Genomic DNA, 23,449 nt, shown 5'->3' with positions numbered 1-23,449 from the left:
AAAAAGCACTTGGCAAAATTCAACTTCCTTTCATGACAGCAATTTGCAATAAACTGGATATAGACAGAATGTACCTCAACATAATAAAGGCCCATATATGACAAAGCTTCAGCTACTATCATGGTCAACAATGAAAAGCTGAAAGCTTTTCCCATAAGATCAGAAAGAAAACAGAATGCCCACTCTCTCTATTTTTATTCAACATGGTGCTGGAAGTCCTAGACAGAGCAATTAGAAAAGAAAAAGAAATGAAACCCTCCAAGTTGGGAAGAAAGTTAAACTGTCTCCATTTCAGACAACATGATATTACATATGTGGAGAATTCTAAACATTGCACCAAAAACTGCTAGAACTAATCAATGAATTCAGTAAAGTTGCAGTATACAAAACCAATTAAAAAAAAATCTATTGGATTTCTATGCACGAACACTAAACTACCAGAAAAAGAAATTAAAAAATAATCCCATTTATCATGGCATCAAAAAGAATAAAATATGTAGGAATAAATTTACCCAAGGAGGTGAAAGACCTACACAGTGAAAAATATTAAGACACTAATGAAACAAACAGAGGAAGATACAAATAAACAGAAAGATGTTTTGTGCCCATGGATTAGAAGAATTAATATTGTTAAAATATCCAAATCACCCAAACCAATCTACAGATTTAGTGCAAAATGCCCAATCAAAATTACAGTGGCATTTTTCACAGAAATAGAAAAAAACGATCCTGAAGTTTGTATGGAGGCACACAAGATGCCAAATAGGCAAAGCAATCTTAAGAAAGAAGAACAAAGCTGGAGGCATCATGCTCCCGGTTTCAAACTATGTTACAAAGCTGTAGTAATCAAAACAATACGATATTGACATAAAAACAGACACATGGATCAATGGAATAGAATAGAAAGCACAGAAACAAACTGACATATATATGATCAATTAACTTATGAAAAAGGAGTTAAGAATACACAACGGGAAAAGGACCATCTCTTTAATAAATGGTTCTTGGAAAATGAGACAGCCAAATGCAAAAGAATGAAACTGGACTCCTGTCTTACAACATACACAAAAATAAACTCAAAATGGATTAAAGATTTGAATGTAAGACCTGCAACCATAAACCTCCTAGAAGAAAACTGGTTGTAAGCTCCTTGGCATGGGCCTTGCATTTGATCCCAAAAGCAAAGGCAACAAAGGCAAAAATAAGTAAGCAAGTCTGCATCATCTACAAAGCCTCTGCACAACAAAGGAAATGCTATGGTGATAACTTTTTGCAATACGTATGTCTGTCAAATGAACACACTGTATACCTTAAACTTACCCAATTTTATATGTTGATTTTATCTCAATAAAGCTGGAAACTCTTTTCATTTGTACTGTGTTAAATCTACAAATAAATTTACAGTATTTGAGTCTTCATATTCATGAACATGATTATTTTTCTCCATTTATTTAGGCATTATAGAATATATTTTTTGCCATGTTTTATATTCTACAAATTGCGTGGCTTTTCTTAAATGGATTCCTAGGTACCTTATCTTGTTTCTGCTACTAAGATATCATTTTAAAGTTACACTTTTTTGTTTTGTTGCCTTATGTAGAAACACAATTGACTTTAAACAGTCACTGCCTTGTTTCTTGGCAATCACTGAATAAAAGGAATTAGATTTACCTTTTCCAAACACCCAGGAAAATAGACAAAATATATGAACCAATGGTTTTCAGACACTGTACAATAGACTGCAGAAGACTGGTTTTTAGAAGAATAAAAACAAATATGATAAGCACAACAAATGACCTAGGTTACTGTTTGGGAGAGTTTCCGGTCCACAGTGAAAAGAAGGGACACTCACACAGAGGCTGTCTGTCTGTGAGTTTAAGAAACACAGTTCAAAGTTCAGGGAGGCAAAGGCATAATTTTCAGGGCAAAAAAAAAAAAAATCACAGGAAGGTGCTGCACAGAGTTATGGAAATATATGGAGTATTTTCTCTGATCACAGCAGAATTAAATTAGAAATCAATAGCAGAAAGATATTTGAAAAATCCCCAAACATTTGAATATTAAACAATAAACATCTAAATAACTCACAGAAGAAATAACAAGGAAAATTATATGAATAATTTGAACTGGATAAAATGAAAATATGACCTAAAAATCTGAGTGATGCTGCTAAGGCAAGTTTAAAGGGAATGTTGTAGCATTACAGAATTTAGATAGGCTTATATTACAGGTATTTTGCCAGAAAATAAGAAAAGTCTCAAACAACGATCTAAGTCTCCACCTTCAAAAAAGTTAAAGAAAACATAAGAACAAGGAGAAAAACAATAAAGAACAAAAGTCAATGAAATAGGTAAGAAAAAAGCAATAGAGAAAAATCAATATAAGTAAAAGCTAATTCTATGAAAAGATCAATAAAATTTATAAGAGTCTAGCCAACAAAACAGGAGAATTACACAGATTATCAATATCAGGGAATGAGAGGGCATCACCATAGAAAGGAACTGTGATGAGTAACTTTATACCAACAAATTCAACTACCTAGATGAAATGTAAAAATGGCTCTGAAGACATAAACTACCAGAACCCACTCAAGGAGACACACAATATTCCCAATATTCCCATAAAAAAAACACAAAAACTCAATTGATGATTTGAAACTTTACCATGATGAAAACTCCAGCCTGGGATGGCTTTATTGGTGAATTATACCAAATATTTAAGGAAAATAGAACACAAATGCTACCCACAGTGTTCCAGAAAATGGAAGCAGAGGTAATATTTCATAACTCATTCTATGAGGCCACATTACTATGATACCCAAACTAGACGACATTAAAGGAAAACTATGCATCAAAATGTATCATGAACATATATGGAGAAGTCTCTAAGAAAATTTTAGCAACTTAAATTTAGCAATATATAAAATGATAGTACATTAAGGCTATGAAAGACACATCCGAGAAATGCGAAGTTACTCTAACATTTGAAAATCAACTGATGTATTCACGATTTTAACAGACTAACAACAACAACAAAAAAACCATGTAATCACCCACCTCAATAGAACCAGGAAAACCATCTGACTAAAGTCAACGCTCATTCATAGTAACACATCTTAATAAACTAAGAACCAAAGGGAACCGCTTCCATCTGATACAATATATTGATAAAAAAATATTACAGCTAACACATTCATGTTGAAAGACTATTGTATTTAGCTCCACAGATGCTGACAATTAGTTTGCCTGAATGGTTGTAAAATTTTATGCACTCAATAAAATATGAGAATGCCAGTTTCCTCACCTGCTCAACTATATTTGGTGTTAAAAGCGAACTTTGTAGCTTGATCTTACATGTAGCAATTTTACTAAACTGCCTGTTGACTGTAATAACATATGGATTCATTTGGATTTTCTAGGTAGATAGCCAGCAAATAATGACGTTTTTGTTTCTCCCTCTCTAACTCTTATGCCTTGTCTTACTGTGATAGCTAAGCTCACTAGTAATGCAATGCTGAGAAGAAATGGTGTTTTGGTCTTGTTCTTCAATATAAAGATAATTCTTTTTTAATTTTTTTAATGTTTATTATTTTTGACGGAGGGAGAGAGAGAAAGAGGGCGGGGGAGAGACAGATAGAGAGGGAGACACAGAATTTTAAGAAGGCTCCCGGCTCTGAGCTGTCAGCACAGAGCCCGACACGTGGCCTGAACCCACTAACCATGAGATCATGACTTGAGCCAAAGTCGGATGCTTAACTGACTGAGCCACTCAGCTGCCCCAGATAATTCTTTTAATATTTCAACACCCATTAAAATATTTGATTTAGGTTTTTTGTAGATATTTCTTTTTTCAGCTTAAATATATTTCCTCCTTTAAATCCTTGTTAAAAGTCTTGACCATTAATGATTGCTGAAATTTATCATGTCTTTTTTTTTTTAAGGAAAAGAGAGCACAAGTTGGGGAGAGGAAGAGAAAGAGATAATCTTAGCAGTCTCCACACCCAGTGTGGAACCAGACATGGGGCTCAATCCCCCAACCCTGGGACTATGCCCTGAGCTGAAATCAAGAGTCCCACGCTTAACCCACTGAGCCACCCAGGCTCCCCTATTGTGTGCTTTTGCAAATTTTTCTTTTCCTTTTTAAGTCTTTTGGGATATGGTATTTACCCTCTAAGCTTTTAATATAATAAATTACGTTAACAGTTTATTTATGCTGATTGTGATTAAGGACATATTTTATTTCTATTTTCATGTTTTGTCCTTCTTATTTAGCTTGACTTTTTTTTTGTCCTTTTTCTTCGCCTACATTTTTCCTCCTCCTTTCTTGTAACTTTTTCTTCTATAAGTTTAGGAATATGCATTCTATTTTTTATGTTTATACATTTGACATTAATGTTTATCTTTAGAAATTCTAAAAATAACCAATGTTTTCCTCTCCCTTTATTTAGAACCAGTACAAAGCCCCAGACATTACTATTTCAATCCTCCTTTCCTTACTGATATGCTAGTGAGGTCCAAGATTTAATTTATCCCTTGACCTAAAAAAAAAAAAAAAAAAACGACTTACAAGTTAAAATTATTATCATTATAGTTGTCAGTTTAACAGTTTACAGTTGGTTTATTTAGATGATTTCCGTGGTAATTTAAGACTTAAATTCTGTTAATCATGTTTCATATTATGCATCTTCGCTCTATTCACAGATAGCCTATATTAATTGTACTATAGAGAATGATATCAGTTTTGATATTATTTGTCGCTGTCATATAGAAATACAATTGACTTTCAAACTTCCTGAAGTAAACCACACATGATAGAAGAAGCAAATCTCACTTCTCGTATCATAAATTATCATTCTGAGATATGCAAAGTGTAAACCTTTAGAGGTCCTGTTGATAGAATATGTTTCAAGTTTTTTATTATTTTGAATAAAAGTCTTCCTTTTATTCTTTCTGTTTCTATTTTTTAAGAATTACTTATTTTTAAAGTTCATTTATTATTATTTTTTTTTAAAGGGAGGGAGAGACAGGTGGCGGGACAGGGGCAGACGGAGGGAGAGAGAATCCCAAGTAGGCTCCATGCTGTCAGTGCAGAGCCTGACTTGGGGCCCAATCTCACAAACTGCAAGATCATGACCTGAGCTGAACCCACGAGTCAGATGCTTAACCCAGCTGCTCCCGAAATTACTTATTTTTAATTATGGTAAAAGATACATAACATAAAATTTACCATCGCAATCATTTTAAACAATTGAAACATAATTGGCATATAACCTTATATTAGTTTCAGGTGTATGATACAATAATGCTATATTTTTATATATTATAAAATGAATACCACAGTAAGTCTAGTTAATATCTGTCGCCATACATAGCTATGGAATTTTTTCCCTATGATAAGAACTTTTTAAGATTTACTCTCTTAGCAACTTTCAAATACGCAATACAGTATTAACTATAGTCATGATACTGTTTATTACATCGCTATGATTTATTTTTTAATTCGAAGTTTGTGCCATTTGACAACTTTCACCAATTTTGCCCATCTCCACATCCCCACCCCCGCCACCTCTGGCACCCATCCATCTTTTCTCTGTATCTAAGAACTTGTTTTGTGTTTGTGTTTGTTTTTTGTTTTTTAAATTTCAGTTATAGGTAAGATCATATGGTATTTGTCTTTTCCTGTCTGATTTATTTAATTTAGCATGAGGTCATCCATACTGTTGCAAGTGGCAAGATTTCATTCTTTTGTATGGCCAAATAATATCCCATTGTGTGTGTGTGTGTGTGTGTGTGTATATATATGTATATATATGTATATGTATGTACATATATATGTATATGTATATAAATGTATACATATATATATACACATGAATACAATGGGATACTATATATATACATATTGTATATATTATATATATGTATATGTATATATATGTATACATATTATATATGTACACATACATATATAATATGCATGTATAATATACATACATAATATGTATACATATATATTATATATGTATATGTATATATATGTATATATATGTATATATCAGATCCTTCTTATCCCTTTATCCACTGATGGACATGTTAAATTGTTTCCATATCTTGGCTATTGTAAATAATGTTGCATGGGACAAGGGGGTGAATTTTTTTTGAGTTAGTCTTTTCATTTTATTGGATGAATATCCAGGATTAAAATGGCCGGATCATGTGGTGGTTATATCTTTAATTTTCTGAGGAATCTCCATTATTTTCCATCTTGGCAGCACCGATTTACATTCCTACCAATGGTATACAGGGTTTTTCTTTTCTCCACATTTTTTTCTGTGCTTGTTATCTCTTGTCTTTTGATAATAGCCTTTCTAACAAATGTAAAGTGACACCTCATGTGGTTTTGATTTGCATGATTAAAGAAGTTGAGCATATTTTCTAATACCTGATAGTCATCTGTATGTCTTCTTTGGAAAAATTTCTATTTAGATCATTTGCCCATTTTTAAATCAGATTGTTTTGTGTGTTATTGAGTTGCATGAGGTCTTGGTACATTTTGGATATTAAGCTCTTATCAAATATATCATTTGCAAATATTTTTGCTCATTTAGTGGGCTGTCTTTTCTTTTGTTGGTGGTTTCCTTTGCTGTGCAAAAACATTTCTTTTGCTGTAATCCCACTTGTATACTTTTGTTGTCTTAGCTTTTGGTGTCAAATCCAAAAAATCACAACCAAGACCAATGTCAAGGATTTACATGTTTTCTTCTAGAAGGTTTATGGTTTCAGATCTTACATTCACACATTTAATCCATTTTGAGTTGATTTTTGTGTATTGTGTTAGACAGCAGTCCAATTTCTTTCTTTTGCATGTGGCTGTCCTGTTTTCCTAGCATCATTTACTGAAGAGACTGTCCTTCCTGCATTGTATAGTCTTGGCTCCTTGGTCGTGAATTAATTGATCATATATGTGTATGTTTATTTCTGGGCTTTCTACTCTGTTCCACTGATCTATGTGTGTGTTTTATGTCAATATTGTACTGTTTTGATTACTATAGCTTTGTAATATAGTTTGATATCAGGTAGCATGATGCCTTCATCTTTGTTCTTCTTTCTTAAGAGTGCTATGTCTATCTGGGGTCTTTTGTGACTCCATACAAACTTCAGGGTTGCTTTTTCTATTTCTGTGAAAAATGCCACTGTAATTTTGATAGGGATTGCACTGAATCTGTAGATGGCTTTGGGTGGTTTGGATATTGTAACAATATTAATTCTTCTAATCCAGAAACATTAAATATTTTTGATGTTATTTTTGATAATTTTTTAAGTGTTTGTTTATTTTGATACAGGGAGAGAGAGAGAGAGAGCACACATGGGGGAGGGGCAGAGAGAGAAGAGAGAGAATCCCAAGCAGGTTCTATACTGTTAGCACAGAGTGCTACTGATGCAGGACTCGATCCCACGAAGTGTGAGATCATGACCTGAGCTGAAATCAAGAGTTGGACACTTAACCCAATTGAGCCACCCAGGTGCCCTGATATTACCTTTGATGCTATTGTAAATGGATCATTTACTTAATTTCTTTTACTGATAGTTCATTCTTAGTGTATAAAAATGCAACAGATTTTTTTAAGTTTATTTGTTTAGAGAGAGAGAGAGAGAGAGACAGAGAGAGACAGAGTAGGGGAAGGGCAGAGAGAGAGGGAGAGAAAGAGAATCCCAAGCAGGCTTTGTACCAGCAGCTCAGAGCCCAATGTGGGATTCAAACTCATCAACTGTGAGATCATGACCTGAGCTGAAACCAAGAGTTGGATGTTTAACCAACTGAACGGCCCAGGCGCCCCTGCAACAGATTTTTTTAAATTGATTTTGTATACTGTAACTTTACTGAATTTGTTAGTTCTAACAGGTTTTTTGGTGGAGTCTTCAGGGTTTTTGACACAAAATATCATGTCATCTGAAATAGAGACAGTTTTATTTCTCTCCAATTTGGATGCCTTTTCTTTCTTTTTCTTTTCTAATTGCTCTGTCTAGGACTTCTAGTATTATGTTGAATAATACTAGAACGTTTATTCCTGTTTTATTTCTGATCTTAGAGGAAAAAATTTTCAGCTTTCAGTGCTGAGTATGAAAATTTTCAGCTTTCACTGCTGATGCTTTGTCATATATGGTCTTTATTTTGTTGAGGTATGTTCTGTCTATACCCCATTTGTTGAGAATTTTTTATCATGAAAGAGGTTCAATTTGATCAAATGATTTTTCTGCATCTATTGAGATGATCACATGATCTTTATTATCATTCATTTTGTTAATGTGGTATGTCACATTGATTGATTTATGGATCCCTGGTATAAATTCCACTTTATCATAGTGTATGAGCCTTTTAATGTGTTGTTAAATTTAGTTTGCTAATATTGTGTTGAGGGGTTTTGCATCTATGTTCATCAGGGACATTGCTCTATAATTTTTTTTTCTTATGGTAACCTTGTCTGGTTTTGGTATCAGGGTAATGTTGGCCTCATAAAATGAGTTTGGGAATGTTCTCTCCTCATCTGTTTTTTGGAAGAGTTTGAGAAGGACTGGTATTAATTTTTCTTCTAATGTTTGGTCGAATTCACCTACGAAGCCATCTGTTCCTGCACTTCTATTTGTAACGAGGGTTTTAATACTGATTCAATTGCCTTACAAGTAATTGGCCTGTCCAGATTTTCTATTTCTTCATGATTCGTCTTGGAAGGTTGTTAAAGATTTATTCATTTCTTCTATGTTGCCCAAATTTGTTGGTATATAAGTATTCATGGTAGTCTCTTATGATCCTTGGTATTTCTGTGGTGTCGGTTGTAATGTCTCTGCTTTCATTTCTAATTTTATTTATGAGAGCCCTCTCTCTTTTTAACTTAGTGCTTTTATTCTTTTTCTTGAAAGATAATTTGCTGAGTACAAAATTCTAGAATGACACTTATTTTCCCTAAAGTCTCTAAAGATATTGTTATACTGTTTATGTCTCCCACTATTGTTGAGATATCACGCATAGTCAAATATTTTTTGGGTGACGTTTTTTCCCATGAAATATGCCACTGTATTTCTTTTTGAAATTTCCCAATATAATTATGAATTTGTCTCTTTTTCCTTTTAATCTGCTAATTTTTGCTTCATGTATTTTGGGTTTTTGTTGTTAGAAGCTTATGCATTTGTAATTTCTAGATCTTCCTGATCAACTCTTTTATTACTATAAAATAACCATCTTTTTCTCTAGTACCATTTTTGTCTTAAAGTTTTCTTTGTGTTTTATGACTATAGTCACTTCAGATCTCTTATGGTTACTATTTGCATGGTCTGTCTTTCTTCATTCATTTACTTTCAGTCAATTTATGTCTTAGATTCTAAAGTAAGTCTCTTATGTATGGCATATAGTTGGATCCTTACTTTTTTTACCCTGTGATTAGAGTGTTTAGTCCACTTATATTTAGTGTATTTATTAATATGGTTAGGATTATGCCTGCCATTATGTGTTCTCTAAATGTTTCATATATTTTTTCTTCCTACTTTCCTCCTTTACTATCTTTAATGTTTAAGAAGTGTTAGTGTACTATTATTAACTCTTTTATTATTTTTAAACTTTACTTTTGAGTTATTTTCTTAGGGACTGTTCTATGGATTACAGTATTCATTTTAATTTATCACAATCTGCTTCAGGTTAATACTGATTGAGTTCCAGGAAAATACAGCACTTTTGCTTCAATCTAGCTTTACCTTCCCTGCCAACTTTGAACCATTATTGTCGTATATATTGCCTGTATATATGTGATAATCCCAATAATACAGCATTAAATTATTGTTTCATAAAATTTTATGATTTTTACATAAATTAAAAGAAAAAGGAAATATTTTAAGTCTTTATGTACATATTAACAATATTTGATTACTTCATATTTTCCTTTGAATTTAAATTACTATTGGCTGTCATTTCTTCTCAGATGAAAAAAATTTGTTTTTACCATGTCTTATAATTCATGTCTGTGAACAATGCATTTTTTGTCTTTGATCATCTGGGAATGTCTTTATTAAACTAATATTTTGAAGGATAGTTTTGCTAGATGTAGAATTCTTGGTTAATATTTTTTTCTTTCAGTACTTTGAAGGTCATTCCACTAATTTCTGGTCTCAATTGCTTCTGATCAAATGTCATATGTCAATCACTTCATCAGTCTTCTGTATGTGCTAAGTTATGTTTCTCTTGCTGTTTTCAAGGTTTTCTCTTCATCTTAGAGTTTTTCATTTTTGGTGACTATGATAGATCAAGGTGTGGATTGATATTCCTCTCTCTCTCTCTCTCATCTACTTGGGGTTCATTGTAGTTTTCATCAAAGTTGGGAAATATTGACCTTTAATTTTCTATCTGTTTCACTCTCTTGTCTCTTCCTACGTTTTGCACTATATGTATGTTGGTACAACAGGTCACTGGGTTTTGTTTGTTTTTCTTAAATCTTTTTTTCTATCTGCTATTTAGATTGGACTGTGTCTACTGATCTATTTTCAAATTCACAAATTCTTTTTTCCTACCACCTCAAAACTGCTATTGATCCATTCAGAATATTTTTTCATTTTGATTACTTTTTAAAATCTAGAATTTCCATTTGATTATTTAAAAAATTTTTTTGAAAACTTTTAGTTTTAAGTTTATGGAAAAATTAGACAGAAACTACAGAGACTCCCCATATACCCCCTGTCCTCTTGCACACGATTTTCTGTATTATTATCTTGCATTAGTGTGATACATTTGTTAGAGTTGATGAACCAATATTGATACATTATTATTAACTGAAGCCCACAGCATACATTAAGATTCACTCTTATGTTGTGCAGTTCTATGGGTTTTGCCAAATGCATAACGTCATGTAGCCACCATTAGCGTCAAACAAAATAACTTCACTGCCCTAAAAATCCCTTGTGCTCTACCTATTCATCCAGAGTTTCCGCTCTTTCCCCTCTTGAACCTGGCAACTACTGATCTTTTTAATGTTTTTATAGTTTTGCCTTTTATAAAATGTCATACAATTGGAATCATACAGTTTCATCAAACATTCTTATCTAATATGTTTCCTCCATGTCTCTCCATAGCTTTCGAGCTGATTTCTTCTTAATTGCTCAATAATATTCCATTGTATAGATATACCACTATTTGCTGATCCATTCACCTACTGAAGAACGTCTTGGTTCCTTCCAATGTGACAATTATGAACAAAAGGATATAAAAATTCATTTGCAGGTTTTGTGTGGACATAAATCTACAAATTGGGAAAATACTTTGAAGTGTGACTGCTAGATCACACCATAAGCCTATGTGTAGCTTTGTAAGGAATTACAAAACTGCTTCCAAAAGTGGGTGTACCATTCATGATCCCTCCAGCAACAGATAAGAGTTACTGTTGCTCCGCATCCTTGCCATCCTTTGATATTGTCAGTATTTTTAGTTTTAACCATTCCACTAGGTGTGTACTGGTATCTTATTATTGTTTCAATCTGTAATTCCCTAACGTCATTTTCTTTTTTTTTTTTTTTTAATTTTTTTTTCAACGTTTATTTATTTTTGGGACAGAGAGAGACAGAGCATGAACGGGGGAAGGGCAGAGAGAGAGGGAGACACGAATCGGAAACAGACTCTGAGCCATCAGCCCAGAGCCAGACGCGGGGCTCGAACTCACGGACCGCAAGATCGTGACCTGGCTGAAGTCGGACGCTTAACCGACTGCGCCACCCAGGCGCCCCCCTAACGTCATTTTCAAATGACGTTGAAAATCCTTTCATGTGTTTATTTGCCATCTATGTATCTTCTTTGGTGAGATGCATGTTCAGATCTTTTGTTCACTTTTTAATTGGGTTGTATGTTTTCTTACTGTTAAGTTTTAAGTGTTCTTTGTATATTTTGAATGCAAATCTTTGATCACATATGTGTTGTGCAAATATTTTTTCCCAGTGTGTGGCTTGTCTTCTCATTATCTTGACTGTCTTTCACTGAGCAGAAGTTTTTAATTTTAATGAAGTACAAATTATGATTTTTTTCTTCATGGACCATGCTTTTAGTACTACATCTTTAAAAAAAATTTTTAATGTTTATTTATTTTTGAGAGACAGAGACAGACAGACAGAGCATGAGCAGGGGAGGGGCAGAGAGAGAAGGAGACACAGAATCCAAAGCAGGCTCCAGGCTCTGAGCTGTCAGCACAGAGCCCGACGTGGGGCTTGAACTCAAAGACCACAAGATCATGACCTGGGCTGAAGTCAGATGCTCAACTGACTGAGCCACCCAGGTGCCCCTGTACTACATCTTAAATGATTTAAATATTTTAAGATTTAATCTTAAGTAATTAAAATATTTTCTCCTATGTTATCTTTTAGAAGTTTTATAGTTTGGGTTTTAGATTTAGGATACTGATCCATTTTGAGTTAATATTTGTAAAAGGTGTGAGGTTAGTGTCTAGATTCATTTTTTGGCATATGGATGTCCAGATGCTGAAGAGATTCTTTTTTGCCCATTGAATTGCCTTTGTTCCTTTCTCAAAGATCAGATGACTATTGGGGTCTATTTCTGGGCTACTCATTCTGTTCCTTTGGTCTATTTTTCTGTTCTTTCACCAATGCCACATTGTCTTGATTACTGAAGTTTTATAGTAAGTCATAAAGATGGGTAGTATCAGTCTTCCAATGTGTTCTTCTCCTTCAGTATTGTATTGACTCTGCTTCGTCTTTTGCCTTTTTGTGTAAACTTTAGAATCAGTTTGTTGATATCCATAAGACAACTCACTGGGATTTTGATTGGGATCACACTGAATCTACAGATCACGTTCAAGAGAACTGACATCTTAACAGTATCGAATCTTCATATCCATGAATATGGAACCTCATTTCCTCTATTTGGATCTTTGATTTCTTTCAGAAGAGGTTCCTCACATAGATCCTGTACAAACTTTGTTAGACTACACCTAAGTATTCCAATTTTTTGATGCTAATGTCAATGGTGTTGTGTTCTTAATTACAAATGCCAATTGATCATTGCTGGTATATAAAGAAGCAACTCACTTTTTTATATTAATCTTGTATCCTGTGACCTTGCTGTAATTACTTATTAGTTCCAACAATTCTTTGCTGCTTCTTTGGGATTTTTTACGTAAATAATTGTTTCTTCTAAAAACAATTTCTATATTTGTACTGAGATTATATCTTAATGTTGCCATCTGTGTGGAATTGGAGGAAATATATTGGGAAAGATTTTTACACTGTAGTAAAAGACTCTTTATTTCATCAATTAAAAAATACCCATTACTTCTTTTAATAAACATTTTTTGGTCAAGCCTATATACTAGTGGCAGTAGAGAATTCAAGAAAACAAAGTCATAGTTCTTGATGATATTAGTAATTATATTAAACATCTCCTCATGACTCATTACATGTGTTTTAAATGCTTACCACTCTCAGTGCTTTATATATTTTATCACGTTTATCCTCATAAGCAACATATGAGACATGTACTTTAGCTATCATGCTTATTTTTAAATGACAAAACTGGGGTACAAAAAGGTTAAATAATTAGATATCATAAAGACTAGTAAGTAACGAAAGCAGGATTTGAAGCCTTGCGATCTGACTGCAGAGCCCATGTCCATACTATATGACATGACACTATGTAACGTCACACTATGCTATCATAGAGAGGAAGTTTAGAGTCTAATAAGAAGATAACAGATACAATACATAGAACGAAAGAATAAAGACTATGAAGAAATATTTGCTAAATCTCACTACAACAGCGTGGATAATAGGATCACTGTAGGGTGTGGTCAGATGGTCAGGGAAGCTTCTGAAAGACTTGGAACTTAAGTTGTCCTTAAGACTGACCTCAACCATGTGTGCAGAGGCACATCGTTTCTGATGTCACATTATGCGTTTTTGCTTTTTTAATAAATTGCTAACCCCTTTTAATGGCATGCTAAGAAATAAACTGAGCATACTGGAAAGTTTAAACCTTTTTATCTCTGAAGAATCAAGAAAGCATATCCTGTTTCTTTTCCCCACGTAAACAGGAAGACAACACTTCCCAGGACACCTTGCAGTTACATCGTGACCTTGGGACTATATTCTGGTCTAAAGGATGTGAGTGGGACTTACGTTGTAATTTCTATACCTGGCCGTAAACCTCCCAAATACTTATACAAATTCTTTTCCTTCCAAGAAGATTGTGGCACTACAAGATTAAAGAAACTACTTAAAAGAGAACCTCCAGAAGAGCCACCTGACTGTTATGTAACTACGACAAGAGAAATAAACGTATGATTGTTTTAAGCTGCCTACATGCAGGGGTTGCTTGTTACAGCAGTTAGTTTTAATTACCCTGACTAATGAAACACATGAATGCTGATCAGCAAAGTTATCACACAGTCCTTTATAGGAAGTGTCTTGGATGATTCAGGAAAGTGTCTCTGTAGCCCTCAAAATTTCCTTTTGCCTCATTGTTTCCTATCTTTCTCTTTGTTGGTTCTGGGGATTTTCGAGAGTGACGCAGACTGTATGCAAGTCAAAAGAAAAAACTTGGCTTAAGGCTACTTTGATAATCATATACTATTTTAGGGTTAATATGTACTATAACAGAAGCATTATTATAACCGTTAATACTCACTGAACAATTTGTATTAATTTTTGCTCTGTGTATTTTTGTTCCTTACATTGTTTAACTTTCAAAAAATATAAGATGGGCATGACCATTACTCTTCGACAGCAGTTCAATGTGGTTTTAACACCGCTATAAAAAAACTCTTAGTACTCAAAATGATTTTCAAACTTCTGGAAAAAAAAAACATAGTACATTTTTCATGTGTGAAGATATAACTTGGCCATATTTCATCAGCACTGATTTTTGCAAAGTTTTGAGAATCTTTCCTGAAATACTAAAAACTACTTTTCTATCAGACTTGAGATTTGTTGCTGAAGCTCATGAGTTAGATGCTGCATTGATCTAATAGACCATTAAGTGGCAAAATAGTACAATTTATCATGCCCACATGGGATTGTGGGACATTCTCTCTACTGCTTTGGGTCCCTGTATATATTTTCTCATTTTTTTACATAAGAGGCTGATGATAGAGGAGTTCTCATTTCGGTCTTTTGTTTCTAACCAGCAAATGCATGTAAACAAGCAATTATTTTTGAAGTAGTGTACTTTCTCCTATGCTGTTTAAAGCAATGATTTGTTTATTTCAAACTGTAAACTCTATGTTCTGCCTATAAAACAAATTTCTTTTTGCATGAATATGAGGACACATAGTCTCTCTAAGTTAGCTAGTAAAAATCTCTCTCTTGCCATAGTGTATTAAATAGGTTATTAAATTCCATTTACTTACGTGCATGCAAGTGCCTCTGGCTTAAAAAAAAAAAAAATTTCTACAGATGCTATTTATCCAAAATCAAAATTGTCTTTTCTGGGTGGCCATGAAACAAAGAATCAAAGAGTCGTGACCCTTATGTAAGGAAGGAAAAACAAATAAACAAAACTCAATTTACATAAAAATGATGTCATTAAGCTCCGCAGGATGTGGTGGTATCTCATCTACTGCCTCTCAAAAAATATATACAACAAATAACATTTTAGGCACATTAACCTGCCTGTTTTATACTTAAGTGGGAGAAGTGGGTTGAATCCTCTCAGACAGGGACACATCCAAGGGTTAACAGCATTATCTTGGGGCTGACTCTCTACTTCACTATGAGCACACTCATGTTCTTTTCTAGCTTTGGATTTCTTTCTTCAGCCTCTTCCTCAACTCCTACTTCCCTCCCCTTAGGGTAACCCTTGCCATACCTATGACCAAATTTCCCTCCTCTCCCTACACACCAATACAAGCTTCCCTGTCTTTGTCCCATGTGTAAAACTCACCGGATCCTCATCCGGTCTATGTAACTCCTGAACTTATCTGAAACCTCATCCTGAACATCACAGGACCTTGCTGAGGTGACTGTGGAGATGAGATGAGAAGTGGACGCTATCTACAAACAACAGAGCCACTCAGGTAAGCCGGTGGTATAGAGCTTTCAGTCAAATACAACCAATTCTCATTATTTATAGTAGGTTCAGTCTATAAGATCCACGGGAACACTGAATTAGCATGTACTGAACCACTGCTCCTAGGAGAAATACAAGGTACAGTTTATGAGAGCCTCCTGTCACATTTTCATCAACTGATCATTGTTTTATGTATCTTTGTTTAAGGATACCTCCTTTTATATATGTTGTTGATTCATTAACATGGAACACACGGCCAACAGTGCTATAACTCATGCCGGAATGAAGGTTATCTAACACCCATATTTTCTCTACAAGGCACATCACATCCAAGTTCTTGTGCTTTGTAACATTACAGAGCACTCTGCCCTATGCTTCGGGCCATTTTAAGCAGTGAAACCACCAACAAATAGCACAAAATTGAGAAAAATGTGGCACTAAACAGACCGTGAAAAGGACACTTGTATGAACTGAAACAAGGAGGCACAGTATTGCCTTGTTTGACCTCAGCTGGCAACACGCACTTGGGGTGACTCAGATTTTTTGCCACTCTGTGCTTTCTGTGAATGGACCACAAAAACACTCTTAAGCATTGACGTTGAGATTACAAATAAATATTAGTGAGTTAGAGAATGGGCAAATACAGACTCCATGAAGATCCACTGTATTTAAATCATAAAAATGTTAGGGGCCAGAATGTTATCAGTGACCCCAGAAAAGGCTCCATTTTTAAAAGGTACATTTTTGGGGTGCCTGGGTGGCTCAGTCAGTCAATTAAGCGTCCGACTCTTGTATTTGGCTCAGGTCATGATCTCACGGTTTGTGTGATTGAGCCCAGCAATGGGCTCTGTACTGACAGCACAGAGCCTGCTTGGGATTCTCTCTCTCTCTCTCTCTCTCTCTCTCTCTCTCTCTCTCTCTCTGCCCTCCCTTGCCTACGTGTGCGCACATGCATGCAATCTCTCTCTCAAAACAAATACATTTTAAATAAAATCATAAATAATAAAAGGTGCATATTCTACTGACCAAGGCATGTGGAAATCAGTGACAGCTTCATCTAACCAGTTTAAATCTTTGTTAAAACCGCATTTTAAAAGCCTTGCATTCTCTTTGTCTCTATAGAGTGCTTCTAAATTATAGTTCGTCATAATGGGCATTATCATCCAACTTCCTCTGAAATCTGACCTTTCTTTAAATCCCAGGCCTGCAGAGTTCTAGCAACTAAACATAGAGTTCACTATTGTCTTTAGGGAAATCCCTCATTCGGAGGCACAAGGGAGACTTTTTCCCACTAATCCTGAAAGAAGAGACAACTATCTTACCATCCAACACCTTGGTTTTCTGTGACTCGGTTTTCTTGTGGATTTCTCTTCATCCTGATAGATTTATGCAAAATGACATTCTTTGAACTTTTTTCTTGGCTGAGTCTTAGCAGGGTCAAGGAAAGCACAGGATTGGTGTCTGTGGTGAGCATGGGCACGGAGAAAGAAGTCTTGTGCTGGAGAATTTCTGGAGGTGTGAGCTGGGGTTTCAAATTGTGAAGTTGGATGTGGAGCCAAAATCCTGGGTTTACCTGGACTGGTTTTTTCTTTAGGATTTACATTGTGACCCATTTCAATGGGAGTTTAAAACCATGTTTCAAAGTCCCTTTTAATGACGAATCCTGGAATATTCTCAGAAAGTCAACATGATCTTTTTCACAAGGACTCAGAAGAACTACCACCAACACTACCTGTCTGCAGAAACACCTTAGATCTGCTTTAGATTGCAAAATGAAAATAAATTTTCAAAGTGTTTTTCAAGTTGCCTTTAGGTTTTGTTCAATGTAGAAATGTTTTCTGTTTTCTTTACTTTTTTTGGTCAAATGAAATGCCACCGTCGATTCTTTATGAAGATAGAATCATGCCGTCAGATACTTGGGGAAAGAAAACCCACATGAAATGTTTACCCAGATGTTAGGGGAGAAATGCTGGTTTAGAAAAGTCTTTGTTCTGCGGCTAAGGCTGCCATGGTTCTCCCATCACATCAATTTTTGCTTATATGGTTTAATGAATAAGAACACGCTGACCAACAATGCACAAGAACAACGGAATACCAAGTGAAGAACAAAACTGCTTCAGTGAGAGGTGAAGAAGGGCAAAGGATCATGAAATGAGCTTAAAAATGTCTTAAGTCAGAGCACTAAGTTGAGAGTTTCATTTTCCTTGTAATTGATTTCTTTTGCTTCAAGAGAAGTCCACAACCAGTTTGAATCTCGTTTCTACCATGTTAATATGGAATCTCGTTTCTACCATGTCAACTTGTCACAGTCTTCCACCTCAGGATGTTTAGTGGCTCAGGGGCATGCTTGATGAAGACAACTGCTTAGAAGAAAATGCCTTTCCAAGGTCTGGAGGTCCCATGTGTAATGCTGCTAAGAGGTTTTATGATTCACCTCTGCCTGGCTTACTAGCTGTGTGACCTTGGCCAAGTGACTTAGCCTTCTAAGGTTGTCTCCTCAACTGCAGACTGGAATTTATTGCTGAAGTTTATTACCACATTTAATTGTTACTAGATCTTAATAAGAGAATGGATTTACAGCCTTTGAGTGCCTTGCATTCAAGAAGTACTCACTGTTGATATATTATTTCTGCATCATAATCCCATCTTTTGGTCATTCTGCACTTCCTGTGCCTTCCCCCATAGACAATGGCCAGCTGCAGCCCACATCCCAGGGAAGGAGTGTTTGGGATGACAGATGCCTCAGGAGCAAGAGAAGTTGTCCAGGGCCAGAAAAGCAGCCAGGAACCAGAGGGGAAAAGAAGTTAGCAAAATGCAAAGTGTCTTTATTACAACTCCTCTGGTTTTAAGGTTTCCATTTCTTTTCAGCAAATGTGTTTTCTTCCTCTCATGGAACTAAGAACATATGTGCTGCCTGGCAGCTGATTTCTGCAACTCTTAAAGTCAGGGTTGGAGAAGGATGACTCACAATTTCTTACACTGCACGTGTGAAATCCTTCAAAAAAATATGGATGGAGGAAGAGCCATAGGATTTTGGATGATACTCTCAATTGCTTTTCAATTAAACTAGCAAAAAAGAATTGATTGATTGATTGCTTCTATTTCTGACCTTTTTTTAAGCTACTCGTATTTAAATTTTTTTTAACTTTTTTGTTTATTTTTGAGAGAGACAGAGACAGAGAGAGACAGTGACAGAGTACAAGCAGGGAAGGGGCAGAGAGAGAGGGAGACACAGAACCCGAAGCAGGCTCCAGGCTCTGAGCTGTCAGCACAGAGCCCGACGCGGGGCTCAAACACATGAACCATGAGATCATGACCTGAGCCAAAGTCAGACACTTAACTGACTGAGCCACCCAGGCCCCCCTAAACTACTAGTATTTAAAGCAGCATAAAGAGATGGGTTGAACACAAGGTAATATCACTGAGAAGAACAGAAAAAAAGGTAACATTTGTAAAGCATTGCAGTTTTCCAGTCATCTTATTTATTTGGTCTTATGGTATCCTTGTGATGCAGGTTTTATCAGTGACAAGGAACAAGTCTCCCAGGGATTACAAAGCTACTGAGACTTTAGCCCCTAGAATTTTATTGACTCTAGGCATAGAGTTCTTTGCACTATATCACATGCTTTTTTCTCTTCAAGATTCACACAGTTCAGCTTTGATTAAAATTAAACTAACATAAAGTAGAACATGATACCTGTTAAAATAATACATTTGAGGAAATGGTCTTCAGTTATCACTGTAACTGATCAGGCATGTGACAGACCCTTTACAAGATATACAGTCCCTAACTGCCATGCAGAAAACACCAGATCAAATGGTGCAGTATGGTGGACGGGGTGTCAGTGATCAAGCCCGACGACCTATGGACAACACTCTGACAGAGCACTTAACACAGAGAGACTCATTCAGTGCCTTGAGTTTTCTTTCAAAGAAAGTATTTTTCACATCGTATACAAGTTAAACAAGAAGTCCAACAAGGGTCCTTTATTGCCCTTGAAGTAGGCAACAGACCTGACAAATATCTCCTCTAGGCAATTTCTTCATCACACATTCTAGGGAATGCTCCTGGCAGGAGGCACGTGTACGGTCCGTGGCAGTTCTAGAAGCCCAAGGAGGGCTGTGTAGAGAAGGGAAATAAGGCACACAGCAAAGCAGGACTGGGAGTTGATCTATCCTGGCCCGAAGAGCTGCCATCACAGATCGACACGGCGGCTTTTCGTGAGCAGAACTCCTAAGCTTGGAAAACAGAACTCCCAATAACTCCTGCAACAGAGGCCAGGGGAGGCGTTCGGAGCCAGATGCGCTAACTAGTCTACGTTTCTGCTTCATTCTAGAGTCAGTTCAAATCTTGGATTCACCCCTTAATGACTGCATGACTTTGAGCAAAGCACTTAAACTTTGCGTAGTCCCGTTTCCCTGTGTGTAAGTGGAGCTAACAACACCTCCCTGTGCGAGCTTGGGAAGATGAAAAGATACGGCATATGCAGCACAGCACGCGGCACATAGCAGACACAGAATAAGTAGTAGTTATTATTCTGTACCATTGTGATTATCCGCAACCCCGGGATTTCTGGCATCACCAAAGCTATAATTTAAAACACATGTATTCTTCACATGCTAGCAAACTAGTTCAAAGCCTGTTTTTCAAATACATTATCTAGTTTGGGCTTAAAAAAAATCCACGTACATGTTCTGCACCGCTTATCAAAGGCTCTCCATAATGCTTACCCAAGGGTAAGTCAATTACACAGGATAATGTTCTGCCTTCTATTATTCTTCTTGAACCACATTCCATGCGGCAATGGGTCAATTTCTTTACTTCCTCTTTCCTCCTACCACATACCATATCCTATAAAGATGCCAGTTAAGTTTTAGCCCTCTTTTGAAAGTGAATTTTCATTTCTCCCTCTCTCTTTTTTACGTTATTTAAAGTTGTTGCAAGGTCTTTTAGTGTCCTCCAACCCCAATCCATGCAACAAAATAGTAATGGGAGAAAATTATTAGTGCTTTAGCCAGAGTCCTCCTGCTGAGCACAATGACTTTGTAATGAACTCTGCCTCCATAAACGGTTGACTCTTTGATCTCTGGCTGCTTGTACAACTGTAAAGAGAAAGGCATTCCAGTCCAAACCACACAAAGAGAGAGGAACACAGGTTATTTATGGGAGCCCACTGACTCTAAGTTTAGCCTGGCTCTTTCAAGATTCAAGTACACACATCATTTTGACTGCCAGATCTGCTCCCTCCCTTTATGGTGTCTGATGGGACTGTAGTTTAGGAATGTCTGATCTCTGGCTTCTCTCTGGGGTGAGAAAGGTAGCTGGCTTGGCAGTGAGACAGACACAACAGTATTTATAGAGACAGTAGAAAATGGAATCCATATGCCTACGAGGGGAAATCAGAGTAAATCACCAGAAGCTAAGAGGACTTCTGAATTCCCTTTCTCAGGCCATTTCAGTTTCCGGACAAGAAAAAGCAGGACCTCGCTGCCCCAAATCCAGCATCCACATGCCCTCTTTTATCCGACAGTGTTCCACCAACGCTGTCACTTTACAGAAAGAAAAGAAATGCTCTCTTTGGTTCCTCGAATTCAGAGGCTATTTTGCAAGTCTGACTCTTGCATTACTGAGCGAACTTTCTGTGGCGGAGTTGGTACAAACATGGGAGCCATGAATTCCCAATTGTGGAGTCACTGAAGCTAAGTTCAGTGACTTCTTGTCAGTGATTCTCAGATCATGATGTTCTTAGGTGCTTTGCAACATGGCTGAGTATTGATTCACACTGCTCAATAAAGCAAAACTCAAGTTGAACAAAGACTGTACCTAACTCCCTCTGATCAAATATCAAAATTTCACAATATGGTGTCCGAATGGGGAAGGCTGGATGAAAACCCCGTAATGGGAGAAAACTCAAAATGGAAATTGCTTTTATTAGTGTAAAATATTGACCTAATGAATTTGGGCCAAATAAACATAGCCAAATCTGGGAGTCAGTTTGGTCATCTCATTCACTCATTCCAAACCCTCAAGTCCACCTACCTATACGAGGCTATTTTGGGCAAAGCAAAAGAACCTCAATGAAATTGGCAAATTTACTTTGCTACTTTTGTGGGAGCCTGACTCTGAACAAAATCAGATTATTGGGTTGGCCTAAAAGGGCCTTATTTTTTATTCATTCTATTCAGTCCATAGACAAAGTCATTAGAGACCTACAAAGGTCCACATACCATTTGCCAAAAGTTCACGTTCTTTCAACATTCTCTTATTCTTTAGTCGTTATGCTGGCTTTAGGCCAGAGTCTGAATGCAAAGACGGGTATATATGTGAATACAAAACATGCCCTGAAAAGTATTACATACATGGATGGCACTGACTGCAAGCCCAGAGAAAGGACAGCTTGAAGAAGAAAACTGCTACATATCAGAGTAAATACATATTGGAGGAAGATCAGAAGGTTCAACTCAGACATTTTGTTCCACTGGGCTCTGGGAGGAACTAATCAAAAAGCCAAGTTTTACAGATAGACCTTTAGCTCATAATTCATTCACTGTTAAGATGATGAATGTTTATCTTAGGACTTAATAAAAAGAAAGACCTTACCTAAAAAGAAAATGAAGAGAAGTCCTCCACAGATAAGTAATGCAGTCTTTTGGGGGTAATACCCAGGGACTCTGGTTGGGGCTCAAACTGTCTCTGAGACACAGCATACACAGTGCGATCAGTACAAAGTTAGGACCTCAGTTTCTCCACCTGAAAAATACAAATAATAATGTCACCGTTTCCACCAAGTAACTGCTGAGTAACTAAAAATTCATGCTGATTAAAAAAACAAGGAAGAACAAAAAATAAAATGCATATACACCTGTAGCACAGAATGCCTTGTAATCACACATACAAGGTACAAGGCCTTTACAAGATACCCCAAATTAGAGGTTTCGACTTCTAGTTTTCCACAAAACATTAGTTGCGCACTACAAAGGAAGGTAAACATGTGAAGCTAGATTAGCCGTGAAAATAAAAGCAAGTTTACGGGGCACCTGGGTGGCTCAGTCTTGAGAATTTGACTTCAGTTCAGGTCATGATCTCACGGTTCTTGGGTTCGAGCCCTGCATCAGGCTCTCTGCTCTCAGCACAGAGCCTGCTTTACATCCTCTATCCCCCTCTCTCTTTGCCCCTCTCCAGCTTGTGCTCACTCTCTCCCAAAAATAAATAAGCATTAAAAAAAATAAGAGCAAGTTTGTGTAGTTGAGGGTGGAAGGAAATCAGGGGAGGCCAACTAAGAGTTGAAGAGCCTGAATGAAAGCCTGAATGATCTCTGATTCGCCTCTTTGCTCCCTTTGCTGGGGAGTGATGGTCAGGCACCATTGCTGTATCCTCGTAAGAGTCTGCTGTGCTGACATG

General features: G+C 36.2%; 1 protein-coding gene across 1 annotated transcript in view; it reads right to left on the bottom strand.

Moving 5' to 3' along the window:
• The window catches only part of KIAA1217 (KIAA1217 ortholog), a 760,759-nt gene that overhangs the window by 456,727 nt on the left and 280,583 nt on the right, over positions 1 to 23,449 (bottom strand). Inside the window, exon 3 of the mRNA XM_043564643.1 lies at positions 22,649 to 22,798. The gene's annotated coding sequence lies outside the window, so the exon portion shown is untranslated. The remainder of the gene's footprint in view (positions 1 to 22,648; positions 22,799 to 23,449) is intronic.

The sequence above is a fragment of the Prionailurus bengalensis genome, chromosome B4 (assembly GCF_016509475.1).
Source record: "Prionailurus bengalensis isolate Pbe53 chromosome B4, Fcat_Pben_1.1_paternal_pri, whole genome shotgun sequence".
NCBI lineage: Eukaryota > Metazoa > Chordata > Mammalia > Carnivora > Felidae > Prionailurus > Prionailurus bengalensis.
Note: the sequence above shows the minus strand (reverse complement) of the source record. Positions and strands in the feature narration are given on the sequence as shown.